Here is a 17,906-nt window from a genome sequence, read left to right as displayed (position 1 = left end):
TGAACTTCGACTAGTCAAAACTAATATAACAGTACTATAATACAATATACAATATATCATATATAATATATAATACTCAGTATACAACTATACTAATATATAGTTTTTCTTATGTTTCTACTGCTGCATATTTGAAACCGCTTTCGAGCAAAATTAACGCTATTAACTATTATACACAAAATTAACTGTTTATACATTTATTAAATGCAAATTGGTTTGTAGGAACCAATCAGGAATTTGTTACTCTCTTTAATAGTCCTAGCAAGTCGCAAGTGATATTCTGAAATTGCTTTAATCTTTATATTGTTTGAAGGTACACACACTCATTTTGTTTAAACTCGTGGCTGCACATTTTAAAGTACAAAACGCAGATAAATATATCATAGTAAAAAAAAGCAATCGTCCTCGAATCGAATTTCTAAACCGTCAATAATGAAGTAATAAATAATGTGGAATACAGTACTAGTATAATTATGAAAAATTAAAAACTTGTTTTTTAAACATGTTTACAATATATTCGTCGTACAGCTGCCACAATAAAAGTACATAAAACTAAGGCAAGAGGTAGAAAGCTCTACCGAGATTCCACCGAACAGGACAGAAGCAGAAACGTACAACGTTTCCCTCTTATCTTTTCCATTTCCACTCAATCGCATCGAACACTTTAGTATTACATACTATCCAGCAACCAGGATATTTGAAACAATTTCTCCGGGAGTATGATACGTAGCTACTTATTTTTCTTCTTTAAACAACAAAATTAATTTTTTTTTCTTCCAAAGAAAAATAATATTAATGGAAAATGTGAAAGACAAAAGGGTTATTCCTTATCTCGTCGAAAACACGAGACGATTTAATTTTAAACGTTTTAATCGCCTTCTGAGCTGCACTGCGTTTTCTGTATAAAATTCTTATACAGTGAAATAATTTAAAAAATTAGGAAACCGCAACTGTAATAACTAGAATGCGGATGTTTATGCAAAATAAAAATTTTCTGTCTGCATTGCAACAAACTGGAATGAAATAGAAATTTATTTTCTTTCTTAATATGTTTAACAGGTTGGAAATAATATAACAGTAGTTTTAAATTCTTTCAATGTTTTAAATTATGCCTACTCATTTTTGTCATAAAAGCATAAAGTCCGCAGCCTGCTAATAACCTATCAATTTTTCAACTCACAAATTGTGTAAAATTGATGGCCCTAAATGGGAACAGTCCCTTAAGCGCAGAGATAAACGTTTTAATCACCTTCTGAGCTGCACTGCGTTTTCTGTATGAAATTCTTATACAGTGAAATAATGTTTAAAATTTGAAAACCGTAATTGTAATAACCTATCCATTTTTTAACTCACTAATTGTATAAAATTGATGGCTCTAAATGGGAACAGCCCCTTAAGCGCAGAGCACGCAGGAAAAAGGACGGTATATGATTCGTTCTTCAGCAATGTTCTCGGAACAAGCACCCGGTATATAAGGAACGTACATCTTCAGGTGTTGTAGCATATAAGACTGTTATACCTACATATACGTTTACCAGCAGGTCGTATCTTCTCGTTAGCCGCGCGATGAAGCTACCCGCGCGGTAGAGTCACGTTTTTAATTTCTACCGAGGCTGGCCTTAGTTCATTTTCACACCCCCTCAGTGGGCGCCCCGATCGCCGGGCGTCTAATAAGTAAATAATAACTCGTTCCGCCACATAACTCCTATCTCCGACCTCCCCTTAGCCGGCCGGCCAACAACAGGCGTTCTCCACGCAATTAATACAAATTCCACGGTGACACGTCGCAACGAGGCGACATTTATCTGCAATCGTCGCGAGCCTAAGAACCCGAAAAAAGAAAGGCTTGCAAATCTCACGCGGGGCATAAAACAAGCTGCGTCGCGCATTCAAATGCACTTCGTCCTTCGTTCACTAACAAATAAAATCATTCCGACGTTCGCTTTTCTATAATTATTCCCTTTCACAACAAAAACGATTTACGGTCGATCAAAAAATTATTTCATTCGAACACAAGTTTTCTAGGACTATTAATCAATATTTTTCTATTTAAAATTGTCTTCTTCCGTGTTGTGTGGTGAGACGTGTCGTATTTTTTAGAAGTGACTCTTAGTTTTTACAAGAATACGTTTTTTTGTGGAAAATTTTAGCGGATTTTTATACAAAATAAAAATTGTTTGCATCGATTGCAAGAAATAGAGAGCTAAGTAAACATTTTTCTCATTAATAATTTTTATATGTTGAAAATAGTACCTCGGCATTGTTGAACTTTTTTAATCTTCCCACTATTTTGAATTACTCCTACTCGTTTTTGTCATAAATGCATCAAATCCGCAGACGTACTCGTTACGTTTAGATTTGCCATTTCGAGAGAGGCGAGTATTAAGTACAATTGAATTGAATCACTGGATTTTTAAAGTACATTTTTTTCCCACTTGAGGATTAAAATGGCACAGGGGAAAAAATTAGAACAGAACGTATTTATCGATAGAAAGCTATTTAGATCTAGCGTGCGTGAACGAAAGCTCGACGGAAAAGGGATTGGCAAAATTACCTTCTGGCTCGTATGAAAACGTGGATGTATGTCGCAGAGACCGAAAACGAAGGAAAAGAGGGGATGCTGGAGGGAGAAGGAGCCCAACCTCCTTAGAATGCATGTGTTTGCCTTTAATACATTTTTCGACGATGTTGACCGAAGCGTATCTTCAACCTGTGTACGTGTGTACGCATATGTATGTGAGTACCAACAACCTACAGGGTGCCGCTAAAATATTCACCTTGTCAGAGCCGGACCGCAAAATGTAGACGGCAATTTCCGCGGTGGCGAATTCAAAGCGGCGAACGTGCAGACCAATGGGTAGAACGAGTGTCTTAAAAAAAAAACGTTCTTTATCTGATTACACCCTTTCAGAAAAACGTAATCGAACGGTCAAGTTTAAATAAACTCAAATTATATTAGTACAGCAATTTTTTCAAAATTCAGTGCGAACACTGGACCCTGAATTTTTATGCAAAATAACAATTTTCTGCATTTACCGCAAGAAACAATAGCCACTTGGGAATTTCTTTCTTTAAGAATTTTAGTAGATATAAAGTAATACTGTTGCAAATTACAGATACTTATTTTTGCAATAAAATCTGCAGTCTAGTAATAACTTTACTAAAAGAGATATTTATTTTTAAAATTCTTGAAATTTTTGGGGCATTTTCTACACTGTGTATAAATTAATCAGATTAACAAGAATTATATTTAATTTACTGCTGATCAAATACCCCATGTGAGCAATGCAGGGTTACTAAAGTTTTATTTTGAATTTGTTGAAACCTTCAATTTCAGTGTTTATTTCTCGGGTAGTTGAATGCCAATAAAAAAAAGTTATAAAAGTATTAAATTTAGATTTCTAATGGCCATTTTTTAAACAGAATAGAACGTCTTTCCGATGTACTTGAACAGTTTTACTAAGAGTCAATTTTACAATACTGATTGATTTACTAATATAGGAATAATATACAGAAAATTATTATACAGCTCAGTGTACACGTTCATTCGCGTGCTTGGCGCAATCGATAGTGTCCTCAATCGTCGCTATCAATATACTGATGACCGAATCGGAACGTGTAAATATTTTTTTACAGCTGTAACACATGTTTACGCAAGGTAATTGCTTCTTATCGAATCATTAAGACAAGCTACATTAACATAATCACAGTTGCAAACTGAGATAGTAATTTCGGAAATAGCTTCTCCCATAAGTGTTCCGGTTCTGGGCAACAGCCAACCGGCTTCGAAACGATTTCACGGAAAATTATTCGAGACCTCAGTTTGGCCGTAACTGTTAGCAAGAAAAAAATATGTGTTATTAACGATGCGCGTGCAATCATAGCTCTCGTAATTCGAATTAAACAATCAGTTTAAATTCGATACAATCATAACCGAATCGCTGGAAGAATTTATTCAGACCATTCATTTTACCGTATCTAATTAAGAACAACAATATTATACGCAAAATAAAATGTCTATTGAATTATGCAATTATTACAAACTGTTTCAGTTGGACAGTCATAAAGCGAACACACTTTGAACGTAAACTTCCAATGTTAAATTTTGCAATTCAAAAAAACATTATTAAATTCTGAATACCTTTAACTAGAGACATTTATTACATTGTTATAATAATTTTTATGAAAACTGTGGTGTGTCCGTATCTGTTGCCTATACCTGCATGCTAACCCTTTCCAAAAGAATTTATGAAAAATAGAAGGTAAATGTCAGAGAATATTTATATTGAATTAACTTTGCAGGGTTGTTTAATTCTTTTTATTAGTTCCTTATTAAAAATGGACAAATGTGTTCCACTGTCGTGGAAGGGTTAAATTCTCTACGAAAAATGTAATATTAACCCCTTGCGCGAGGAAGGCTCCGGACAGAGTCTAATAAATATTTATGTCATGAATTACCTTTAAACCGAAATAAGCTTTGGAGAAAACGTAGGCCCGCAATGAATATAAACTTCCTTTTTTTTCATGACCGTTGAAGAATTTCTAATCGCTATAACCACAAAATAAATAGCAGTGCAATGGGTTAACAGTTGTAATTGCAAGAGCAACGAATGGCTACTTGCATCTGCGTACAGCGTTCAAAAGTTTCGCAGCCACGGAGCGAAAGCTATTTGGAAAATGGCACTTCCGATGACCACGGCACGGGTGCCGACGCTAACCCACCTTTGTGGCGATTTCACGTCGTGTTGCTTTTGGCCGCAGTTCCGTCACCGGCCGGAGATCCAAAGGGTGGTTCAAAGACCATCCGACGCTATTTTCCACTAAAATCATTCGTGAAGGATCTCCTTATCTCACTATGCAAAAGAAAAGAGCGGAGGAGATAGAAAATGACAATTCTCCTGGCCTCTGTGTCGCGGGGAAACGTCCTGCGCTCCGTCCTCGTCTACCTTCAAACGACCTCTCTGAAAAGCCCCGAGTAACGAAGGGAAGGGAAAGGGGAGGGAAGGGACAACGATAGCATGCGACAAATCTTTTTCTCTATGCGGGGAACATCGAGAGACAGATAGATGCGGGCCCCGAACGAAAAGGGTGAAACAGAAGCAGGAACAGCACTTGTAAAAGCTATGCCAGGAAGAGGCAAAGACCCGAGAAAAGGTAAGAGACGCGGGAGACGGAGCATGGCAGAGAGAGAGAGAGAGAGAGAAACGCTACTCGCGCAGTGTTTGTCCAGAAGGATTCGTAGGAGTAGTGTGTTCGCAGAGGCCGGCAGAGGGTGAAAGGGTGGTCACCCCTCTCAGGGCTACCTACGTAGGTGGTGGTTGTTGCAGGAGAGGTTGAAGGTGGGGTGGTTCCAAGGCAGTCCTCTCTTAGAGCATTTCAATATATGGCAAGGGTCTTTGAGGTTGCGGGGGTTGGGGTGCTCGAGGGCAAGAGGAGGCACCCACCTTCGTGGAAGTGAGGGGCACAACGATGGTGTGGGGTGAGAGGCGCTATTGATTCTTCTTTTAATCTCGTCGCGACCCATCCCCCGAGTCGACCTGAGGTTCGGGGTGGCTTCGGGGGAGGGGGAGGGGGATGGGGGTGGTGGGTGGTGGGTGCACGGTGGGGGATGGATAGGGGGCAGGCGAAGAAAACGAAAGAAGAAGGACCGTACGGCCGAGGGGTGGCAACGCAAGGTCCTAGGATTGGGTGACACGGACGGGGCCCCGAGGGGCGAAAGGATGGTCTTACTTATTTGAATGTGTCGTCGCGCGAGACAAAAACGACGCCGGCGAATCTACGGAATCGATGTGCCGTGGCATCGCTACGGGCCCACCCTTATCGCTGTTCGCCAAAATCGTGGAAAGTTTCTCGCGCGGAGACGGCCCACGCACGTGTGTGCCCCGCACACGCACAACGAGATGCCGCTGTGAGATGATATTTATGCATGTATTGATTGAGCACCAACGCCGCGCCGCCTGCCGCCGTCTAGCATGCCACCTTCGGCTCACGCGAAACCGACCTTGATGGAAGACGTGCTTTATATGGCACAATCCCGCGTTTCCCATAACCTTCTGATTAGGGGACAGGGTTTTATTCGATTCGCGAAAAATAATCGCGGTCTTTGTTCTTGAACGTCACAGCCAGAGTAAACGCACCTTATTTTGGCCCTGACCCAGTAGTCGCCCTTTCTGAAAATAAATTACTTAGACATAAGACATGTCTCCTCTTTATGCGAAATATTGCAAAAATATTTGCATCGATTGCAAGACACAGGAGCGAAATAAAAATTTCTTTCTTCCTTTGATTATTTTATTAAGCCAAAACCGATACGCTGGTGCCCTTAAATCGTTTTAATATGTCCACTGCTTTACATTGTGCTTACCCATTTTTGTCATAAATGCCTAAAATCCGCAGTCTAGTAGTAACCAATTTAAATTATTAGTAAATGTAAAAACGAGTTGCATATTTAATATTAGATAAAGTTTAGTTTTAGTTTTATACTCTTTGAATATTTTGTTTTCGTATAATGTATTAGAAAATAATAGAAACATTAAAAATTGAATCTCTACCATACTATTAATTGCAAACTCAGATTACAAGAATTAGGCAACCTAAAATGAACTTTATCTGCTTGTGGTTCTCAGTGACCCCAGTATACCAGTTAAGGGTGAGTATTAAGACACTTTTAAAATTTTTCTTCTTACTTTTTATGCCTGGAAAGTGATCTAATATCTTGTTGACTTCCTTTAAGCATCGAGGCATATCGTAAATTACTCATTTCTCTTAATCTCTTATAGAGTGTCCAAGTTTCTGTAATTACGACATGTTTGGCCCAACACATTTGCCCGGCAGCGTGTGTTCGTGTACCGACAGGGGCGTTGCGTTACTCTTTAAAATGCTCCCGCATCTGTATTCGCAGTAGACATCGGAATTGGGAGCGCACAGCACGTGCCAGCTAGGTATTAAAAGTCCATAAGTATGGGCCACATGCAACGTATAAAAATTCAGGAAACGCAATAAGCGCAACGAAATAAAGTCGTGCAGTTTCTCCCGTTACCCCGCTATCCCCGCAGTCCTTCTTATACCACTTTCGAACTGTACGTCTACGCGTACACTCCATGCCATCTTTTGAACGTCTTTCACAATTTGCTCGGTCCTCTCTGTCCAGCCCACGCCGCCGAGGAGGAACAACGGGAACCGCTGTGGTGGGGCGAGAAAAAATCTGCTCCGCGGCCGAAACAACCAGGGTGCATCGACTGAGAGACGTAGGGATGAATTGTGGAATGGGAATTCGGCGGTGGAGATGACGAGAAGACGGGGGAGTCACCCTATTTTTTTCTGCCCTCGTCCCGGCTAGGGTAAGATATTGATTTTTTTATTTTATAATTAGAGGCTCGCACCCCCCTAGCTGCCAGAAAAACATGTCACCCCGCGAAAACTTTAGCGCGTTACCGAATTGCAGGAACACCTACTCCAGCACACGATACAGGAGCGATTTGTTTCATTATATCGACGCGACAAACTTTATTCTGTTTTTTATTTATATATTTCTCAGCTCAATTCTTTCGTTCTAATGTGCTACACAGTTTTAGCGGTTGTGGCCCCAAAAATTTACATAAGCTAACTGTTCCAGTAGTCAGCCATCTTGAGGAGGTAGACCACCTTCATCGTTTGAAAAAACGGCTAGCTTAGTTATGTGAGGCGAAATAAATATTTTCTTGACGAAGCGTGACTGTTCAAGGTGACACGTTCCGTGTCACGTGTACCACCGGTGGTGCACGCTTTCAAAATATACTATAATTTCATAACAAATTTAAGACTGTATATTTTCTTGTCGAAATAGTTAATGATAATATATCAATCTTTAATCAAAGCATTAACGCTAAACCTACCAGGGTCAAAATGACAGGTTTTATATTTCACAATTATTGAACCTATAAAAATTCATTTATGGAAAATAGTGGAATAAATTTCCTTGTCCAAAGCATTTATTATATAGGGTTGCCATTTTTATAAGGCTGAATCGAGTAAAAATGGTCACACCCCGAACAGCAGGAGTTAGGTTGATTTCGGCTCAGAGTTCGAAATGTCCCGTCTAAACTCTATTTGCTCTGGTCAAGTCATCATCTATTTGCAGTAGGCGCAATGAAAAGATGAGCGTCTAAGAAATCATCAGAAGCGAACGCCTCGCGAGAGTTAACGCTCTCCGAAGATACTCGTCGCCGTACCATTAACCCGGGAATGTTATAGCAGGCCGTAGGTACTGCCAAATTGAAATCGCGTCTGCTCGTGGAGGTTTCGTGACACGCGGCACCCCCAGGATCAGCTCGGCGTAACCGTCACTTCCGATTCCTTTCAAAAAATCAAAGCCACCCCCATAGGATCTCGCGGCGGTTCTCAGTAGGAAGGAGAGACCAGTAAAAATCACAGTGCGTCGGGTTTCTGCCGCTCTCGTTTCTCCATATAAGATACCAAGATTCGTAGAATTTCCAGCATCGAGGGAGAGGGGTGGGAGGGAGAGAGGGAGAAGGGGGTGGATGAGACGTAGGTGGAGGAAGGCGGACGAGGAGGAAGAAGGAGGAGGGGAGGATGGAAGATTCTCAGGCATGGGGCGAGTTCACTCGCGAGGCAGAGGGTGCCGTGGGGTATGGGAGATTGCAGCAACCCTGTAAAGTACAAAGAACCGGCATAGCCGTGCACACCCTCCTCGCATTTACGTTTCTCCTCTCCCTTCCTCTCCGCCTCGACTTTTCTCCCCGCCTTATACTCTCTTGCCTCTTCCACTTCCCACCCTTCCTCCAGTCCCGTCGGAGGTGACAATTCCTCATCTGCCTCTGCTCACACCTCCGCCCGATTCCTTTGCAACCCCTCTGCGATCCGCAGAGACGGACGAACGAACGAACGAACGAACGAACGAACGCGAACGAACACACATACACCGATTTATACAGACACGCGAGCACATACATACGTACCGTACGTACACAGACGTACGCAGGCCACGTATACTCGTTGGTTTCCCGTTCGCTTAAACGCACCGACGCGGACGAACACGCACGCACTTACCGACGACGCGACGCGGCACTCGGGTATACCTCTGCACACCTACACGAGCATACATAACGAGTCGGCTTGTCACACACAGAGTATAATATGCAAAGACCCGCCCCCAGGTTGCTATGGAAACTCAGGAGCCAGCGTGAGAGGTGCCCTGTACAGGGTGGAGGTCGGGTGGAGGGCCAAGAAAAGGAGGTTCGACGAAACGAAGGAAACGAAGAGAGGAGACAGGCACCCTTGGAAATTTGTATAACTACCCCCAGGAGCGGCGAGCGAGAGGGAGAGAGGGAGGGAGAGAGAGAGGAGAGAGAGGAGGAGATGGGTGACTCTCTCCGTGGAAGGCGGGGGCACACACATCGATCCAGGGAACCACCCCGCGCCCCAGGCTCCTTCGTCATCTCTCAGAGCTACTGCCACCCGTTCCACCCCCTCTGTCGTTTTCTTGCTTTACCCCCGTGCAGGGAACTCTGCGCTGCATGCCTGCAATGCCTACCCCGGCGAATGTTTATACCTGCATTAAAACCACTCTTTCTTCCCCTAGTTACCGATACTATGCCGCAACCGTGTCCCGATACGCCGGGATGACCACACACGCGATTAAATACATGGTCTCATTCCGCATCGAAAATACTCGAGGGCAGATACATCGGTCGCGAAAAGAACGAAATAGATGGAATCGAAACACTTTTCCCGAGTTTGACTCGATTCGGACTGAATTCATAATTAACTGTTTATCAATTAAAACTTGATCTTTTACTCGTTCAACCGCCTGCACTGTAATATCCAGCTAGACTCGTGACGAAGATTTCGAACAAGATCTGCTAAATATGTTATTAGTGGGCTGCGGATTTTATGCATTTATGACAACAATGGGAAAGTTCAGTTTAAAGCAGTAGACATATTGAAAAGATTTAAGGGCATCAGTGTATTGGTAATTGGGTTTTGCTTAATAAAATAATTAAAGAAATTTTTATTTCGCTTCCGTGTCTTGTAATCAATGCAAATATTTTTTACTTCGCATAAAGATCCGCAGTCTAGTTATTCATTTTCATTAAACCTAAATCAAGTTCGCTGTCGCCGATATACAGGGTGGTGTCTACAATTCAGCCCCCTCGACTGTCAGTTCGTCGAAGAAAGCTTTTCTGCGCCAGATGAGTCGCTATTTAGTACCAACTTTTCAGTTCAAGGTCAACTTAAGGTCACAGTGCAGTGGGTCATCGAATTCGTCTTAAAATCACCTAAAAAAGCGGAGATCTAAAATCTCGATAATCGTAAACTTAAAATTCCAGAACCCCACATTTTGAGTTTAAAAATATTTTAAAGCATGCGAGTATAATAAACAGTGCAATAATATAATTAGTAATGACTAATAATCAGAATTGCTGATGACGAATTAAACCTTAGTGCGTACAGAGAATATAATAAATAGACTGCGGATCTTTATGCAAAATAAAAAATGTCTGCATCGATTCGCAGGAGCGAAATAAAAATGTATTTCTTCTTTTAATTATTTTATTCAGTTGAAACCAACACACCGATATCTTGAAATCTTTTAAATATGTCCTCTGATCTAAATTGTGGTCAACAATATGATACTAAACGATTAGACGACATTCAATTTGATCACATACAGAGATAATATTAGCATAAATAAGGGAAGTAATCGTTCGCGCGTGGCGCACAGACAACGGAGAAACAGACTACCCTGGTTGGGGAACGAACGAATCATCAACACCAGGAAGTCCGACAAACGAAGCACGACCTCCAGAAAGAAGATTAGTCGATCGGGCCTCTCATAATCCGAACGTAAAACAGATCCATGATGGAGAGTCGCTCGCGGCGAATCCTGACCAGGGATCTACACGAGGGCGATTCTAATCGAATTAACTGAACTTTCACCTAGCCCCGGTGGTCACCTAACGACCAAGTTCGTCGCAATTACAGAGTCCTCGGTATTTCGAGAGCCGTTTCCCTTTTTCATCCTCGCGGTTTACAGATTTGCCGACCGCATTCCGTTCCTGCGTTCGCGGGTACGACCGGCATCCTCTTTTCACTTCCCGCGGCGATCAGCTTGCACACATCGCTCTGCGCGTACAGCCAACGCTATAGTCAGCGGCGAGTTCCCGGACAACTTAGAGCAGTTGCTACCACAGGACAGAGCGTAATAAGTTTTCGTCCATGCGGTTCGAAGAGGGACAGAGAGAAACGGAAAGACGTTGCCGCCGCGGCGATATGCCCGGTGGAATCCATTGGCTCGAAGTCATAATCATCGTAACGATAATTATGTAGGTAAATGCTTGTCCGAGAGGGATGCAGCGAAGACGAAGAGAGGAAAAGGGACGAAGATGAGTACCGATTCCGCCGCTGACCAGCTGCTTTATTCGATCCTTCGCTAATTACCCTCGTAAGCATCCAGTTAATTGCTACACTCGCCGGCTCTCGGCTCGATCGGTCCTGGCTTTTTCATCCCCCTACCCACCCGCGATCTTTCCCTGGTTCCCTTTGCCCTGTTTTCTACCTCCTCTACCCCCTCCCCCGGTGTCTTATGCGACTCTCTACGAAACCTCTCACCAAGTAGGAAGTAGCAAAAGTGTAACGTGGGACCGAGTGTTCCTTGCCGTTCGACGTAAATGCTTCCTCCTTCGCGGAGCGCGATCTTTATCTCTTTCTGACGAACTATAACGCAGATTCACTTCCAAAGCTCCAGATTGCCTTATCGCGAACGGCTCTGCGATTCGTCGATACTATTGTCGGCAGTAGGCTGCGAATGCTTATGCAAATTCGTTTGCAGATTCTGAAATCTGTTATCATTCAGTTTTATTAATACACCAAGCTCGCGAGATGCTATTAAATTGTTCGACAAGGTCACATTCCAATCTGTTAACACGTTTTGCACACCTGTTGTATTTTGTAGCACTCTACATTTTAAATCGATTAACACAATATCATTGGCTCGTGCGCGTCAATTTAAATACCTTAGATATCATTGATTGTCTTTTGGAGGAACGGGACCCGTAAGAATGACGGATTCTAATATTTTTAGTTTACAATTACCGAGATTGTAAAGATGCATCCATGAGAAATTACTCAACAAATTTATTTCTTTGGGTATATACTGTAAGAAGGAATAGCTAAAAATTTCGATGGATAATTTCTTGTTATTTTTACAAAATAATGTAGAATAGTAATTTTTAACGAGGGTAAAATATTCACAGGGTTTTACAATTCAGTGTTTGCAAGTGTGCAACGTTTGAAAAAAGATATTGTTAATTTGTTCTTTCTAAGTGACGGAATTACAACTATACTTAAACAGTTTAAAACGTATGGAAAAAGTACTAATTTAGTTTTACTGTTACTTTGAATTTTAGCGAGTGTAATTCTATTTTTATAGTTAAAAATGTATATCTTATGACATTGTAAAACGTCCATGTATCGAAATAATTTCTCGGCAAGAGTTTTATAAATTACAACAATTTACGTGCACGTTATTCTGCAGCTACAAATTAAATGAGAATCCCAACCAATGAAACGTACAGCGATGAAACGTCCGTGTCCGTTACAGACAATCATTAATGTATTAACCTCCATAGTTATTTTCAACGCGTCACCAGCAGTAACAAGACAAGCATTCATTCGAGTATTCGAATTCAAGGGGAATGATTCGGCAGATTCCTAATCAAGATCGTTGAGATACTACTTCGAGTGTGTTAAGAAGATTAATTGCAATATTATACAAAATATATAGTACGTAAATAAATATACTGTAACGTCAAATCTAATAAATTAATGAAACTTCTTGTTCATAACTTACTAAATTCAAAAATAACTGCCATATATATCGAAACCATTGTTTCATTTCATTCGTAATAAATGCGTGGTAAGATCATTTCGGTTCGCATAACAATTATTATTTTCTATAAACATAGATTCCAAATTAGTATTTTAAAATACCGCATTTTGAAATATGGTATTTACAAATATTGGTTGTAACACAAAAACGTTCGGTTAGATGTATAAATATTTAGTAATATTAACTATTTAGTTGTGACTCATTGCAAATAACTGTGATTAATAGACTGCGGATGTTCATGCAATTTTCAATTTTTGTAGGCAAATTTTAGGAAAGTGGAAACAAATAAAGTCTAATTTTTAGCGGCAGTAGCCTTTGTAGATCTTTGTAAATTCTGTGGAATTTCATGGTATAACAATTTTTGAAAAATTTCAGGGGCCATAAATGCACAAAGATCCGCGGTCTAATTATTAAGTATAAGCCACTGAAGAGTTAATTCGTTGAACGTCCAAAAACTATGGTCAATAAATCATCAAGTACAAAGAAAAATAAGTCGAAAATTTAGAATCACGTTTTGTCATGCAAGGCTCAATTTTCGAGGAAATCAACTTCGAAAATCCATCGAGCTCGCATGCCTAGCATTTGCTACTTCTACAAGAAGTAGAACCGGCAAGTCATGAACGGACGCGTCAGACGATTCTCCTGCTCAATGGCACGCGAGTCCGTCGAATTTTCAAACTCGTTTCTCTCGCGAACAAAATCTCGAAGAAACAAAATCCGACTCCACACTTTCGACTTACTTTCAACGTGCTATCGTACCTTCTCGATTGTATCGTCGGTTCCCGGTCACCCAGTATATAACGACCCGTACACGAGACGACTCAAAACGAATTTCAGCGACCGAGCCGGCTATTAAATCGCAGGAATCCTAGATACACCGTAGCCTCGAAGTAATGATGCGGCGCTTTTCGTGATCCCTAATACCAGTTCGGAAGGGCGCGAATTCAAATGAGCCGAAACGACCACGGCACGGTTACCGGCGCGCAAAAATGCACGGTACGCGGATGATTACAATGTTACCGCACGGTAGAACATAGAATTGCAGAATCGAGGGACAGAGAGAGAGAGAGAGAGAGAGAGAGAGCAAAGAGAAAGGAGGGAAGGGAGAAAGTCGGAGGGAGAAGGAACGAGCGAAGGGAGAACAGAGTGAAGGAACACCGCCGCGCCGGACAAGGGCGAGACAAAGAGGCGTCGAAGAAAGGGCGAGGGCTGGAACAGGACAGAAAGCCTAGAGATGCAGTATGTGGTGTGTGCGTGGCGTAGGTGGAGACTGCGCCACGAAGCCCTACGGGCAGAATTATCATACCCACACACTGACACAAGGCCTGATCTAATCACACTCCCATATACATAAAATAACTGCTCTACGGGGCCCGATGGGGCACACCGTGTACGATCCGGGGAACGAAGGATCGAGAGGGATCGCGAGAGCTGGACAGAGAGAAAGGAAGAGAGAGAGAGAGAGAGAGAGAGAGAGAGAGAGAGAAAGAAGGAGAGCGAGAGAGCAAGAGAGGTGGATTGTTTTCAGCTGGGACTCAAGTATAAATTGGCCAATTATTCGGAAATAAGGTAATTATATAAGAAGGGAGTGATCTCCGATCGCACGGACTCGAGTAGAAGGAAATGAAGGGCGAGGTACGGGGGCGCGGCGGTGTTCACGGGGAGGGAGAGAAATCGGGTAGGGGGGACGCGATGGGGGTGAGAGGGGGAGGGTAGCAGGAATCGAAGAGAGAAATCAAAGGCGATTATCTGACTATGAGGTAGGAATCGTTGGCCGGGCGTCGGGGCCGCGTTCTCTCTAAGAATTATTTGCCCGTGGGCTCCGTCGTTGCTCGCGGTGCGAAAGGGCTCGTTTCGGAGCGGCAGATGTTTTTTCCAAATGGAGACGAATTAGTCGATAAATAACGATCGATCGTGCCCGGGACGGGACGCGACGCACCGCTATGACCGAACCAGACGCATGAAAGAGACCGAGGGAGAAGACAAGCGTCGCTTATCGGCGACAAGAGGTGAGACGATTTTCAGACGGGAAGATATCGAGTGGGAGAAGCATCGGGCAACCTAGAGAACGTAAAAGTTCCCGGATACAGCGTAATGTATACTTCGGGACGTGTACCGTGAAGACTCCGAGGGATTAAGGGATACAAAGTGGCGATGTCCAATAATTTCCTGAACAATCCACGATCGGCGGGCCGATCGTGATACCCGACGCGCCGCGCCGCGGCCAGGGCAGGAGAGCCGTATATCCCCGAAGGTATTCGAAGACGGCCATTTAAACTCCTTCACTTAAATACGATAAAAAGCCCCGAATACCTGGAAAATAAGTAATAGGAGAGTCCACGCATTATCCCAATTACACGTACGAGCGCTAATCGTCTTCCATGAGTCCTAAGGGGCGCCTCTACCAGGACATTAACATTCCGAAAAACCGGTGATTCTCGCCGACGGTACCATCGACTCCGAGACCTCTATAACTACGAGATACTCTTCGTCCCTCTCCTGTATATATGTACGAGCGCTAGTTGCCGGCATAAGAGCTGCTCAGCTGGCTATTAAGGGCTGCGTGGTGGCCCGAGGCCGGAATTAGCATACCCTCGAACCGAACTCCACCTCCGCACCGATATCTCGACTGCACGAGGAGGAATATAACATAAGTTCAAGCGGATATTATGCCACCATTCTTCCCTTCCCCCCGTGATCCGCCCTCCCCTGGCCCTTCCCTTAACCATATAGGTGGATATATCGACTGGACCCGTAAGAGAGAGGCGATAGAAAGGGAGGAGGGTGCCCGTGCGCGCGGCTAAAGAACCAAGGTGGACGGAGGTCCTCTCTTCCTTATCGACGACGATCTCTTTTAATTGTAATTATATGCGGCGTCGTACCAGATAAAAATCGAACGAAAGGAGCCCGGCTCAATAAGTTCTGATCCCAGTCCCACCCAAGCGCGTGCCGTTAACGCCCAAGAATCGAGACGGTTAGACCCTAACTTGTACTCGGAAACCTCGCGATACCTTAGCCGTCTCGGCTGTTACGTTTATATATTAGGAAAATAAAAGAGATTTCGCGTGAATTTTGCGATACACAGCCGGACGGTAGTAAATCTAATTAAACTGGACATAGATTGCCGTCGGTGAGCATTCGAACACCTGGTACAATCTGATCGAGAGATCTACTGGATTGCAGATTTTAAGCGTTTAGGGGACAAGTGAGTGCCATCAAATGAACGTTCGAAAACATTTGTGTTGTGTTATTCTCAAATCATTGAAATTTTTCAACATAAAAATAAATGGCTTCTGCGTTCACGAATTAATTCGGACAATTTTTATTTTGTATAAAAGTCCCTAGTTGTGGCAACGTGAACGTGCTGTAGGAAAACCGTATGTGTTACTGTGATTTTAACTATAATTTTTGTACTCTGAAATACTGTGATACATTCTTATTAAATGTATCGTTGTCGTTGCTGCTGTTCCTTCTTTTTAAATTCTGTTGCAATTGAAGGACGAGTTTTAGATACTCTGGCACTCAGATTATGAGAGCAGGTAAGGAAAGGATTACAAGGAACGTTTGAAAATGATCTTTTTATACCTGAAATATTTTTTATCATTTAAATTGTTACCACTATTTATAGAAACTATAAGCAGAATTGAGGCGAGTCTTTTTTCGGAAAAGTGATGATCGAAACAAGATGTATCTTGAATTCGAAATAGATCAAAGTTTCACCTAAAATAACCATTTTTTTATGTAAATACATTTACATTTTTGTAGAGAACATGCATCGATTAAGAAATATATTGAAAAAATAGCGTATCACCTTCACGCGACCTCTACGAAGAAAATATTTACATTAGATCGTGGCCCCCTAGAAATCGTTCACTTCTTATCAAAACTATTTTTTTCTATAAAATATAGTATCCAAGCAATTTTCATTTCACGATTAGGACCGGTGAACACGTATTTACAATCGTTTTAAACAATTTTTTGATCGGGCCATACGGGAGTGCGCTGCACTTCGAACGAATCAATATTATTTTCATTCCCAAATAACGGTGCGAAATAGATTTCAAGAATAAATCAATTTTATTTCAATAAATTATTTTTTATTATCATTTCAATTATTCCATCTGTTATTTTCATTTCGAATAAAATGTGCAATAGGCCTGTTCGAAACGGTATTTCCGGTGTAATCTTCCCGCTGACTGGGAGTATTATTACGGCGAGCATTTGCGTAGCAGACGCCCTAATAAAATGAGGAGCGCCCGTCGAGTATTTAAAACCGTTTCCCGCTCTTGCCATTACGCCTTTCAAGGAACTCAATAAAAAGCCACGGCGAACAAAGATTATGGAAGAAGTCACGTCGCAAACGCGAGCTAATACATTCTATTACAGCCGTACCCCGGCCCCGGTTTTCTCTGCAAAGCAAAATTCTTTCTCCACGCTTTTTCTGCTAGATAGAAAACCGGATACGATTAATCCAAGCCCAGCGGGCTTCGATGATATTATGGCTGATAATTGGTCGTTCAGGTATCTCGTACACGCAAGAGGAAGAAAGAAGAAGAAAGATGGACACGGTGGGGAGGTAACCAGCGAGATAACACGGCGCAACTCGCCTCGGCCAACCCATAACTAAGGTGCGCCTTATTTAAGGCATTATAAGGGCCCTAATTAATACAATGTGGGGGTAGGCGAGATTTTTTTTACGAGGCCGCAAGGTTTTATCGCCAATTAAGTGGTGCGCGGCGGACCTCGAACAAGAAAACAGCATATAGAGAATACGAGAGATCAGCGGAATAAGAACATTGAATGGAAATAATGAGAGCAAAGCGAGGATAGAATGTTGCGGGGTCATCGAATGCTTGCTCCTAACACCTCAAAATTGTGGTAACCTCGCAAAGATTCTTTATGCGAATTATCAATTTTCTGTGTCGATTGTAAGAGACGGAAATTAAATAAAAATTTACTTTTCCTGTCAAAATTGTTTTATGCAACGGTATTCTTCAATCTTTCATTACCGTATGTA

This window comes from Halictus rubicundus, chromosome 8 (assembly GCF_050948215.1).
Source record: "Halictus rubicundus isolate RS-2024b chromosome 8, iyHalRubi1_principal, whole genome shotgun sequence".
Lineage (NCBI taxonomy): Eukaryota > Metazoa > Arthropoda > Insecta > Hymenoptera > Halictidae > Halictus > Halictus rubicundus.
The sequence above is the reverse complement of the archived record's forward strand: the minus strand, read 5'-3'. Positions refer to the sequence as shown.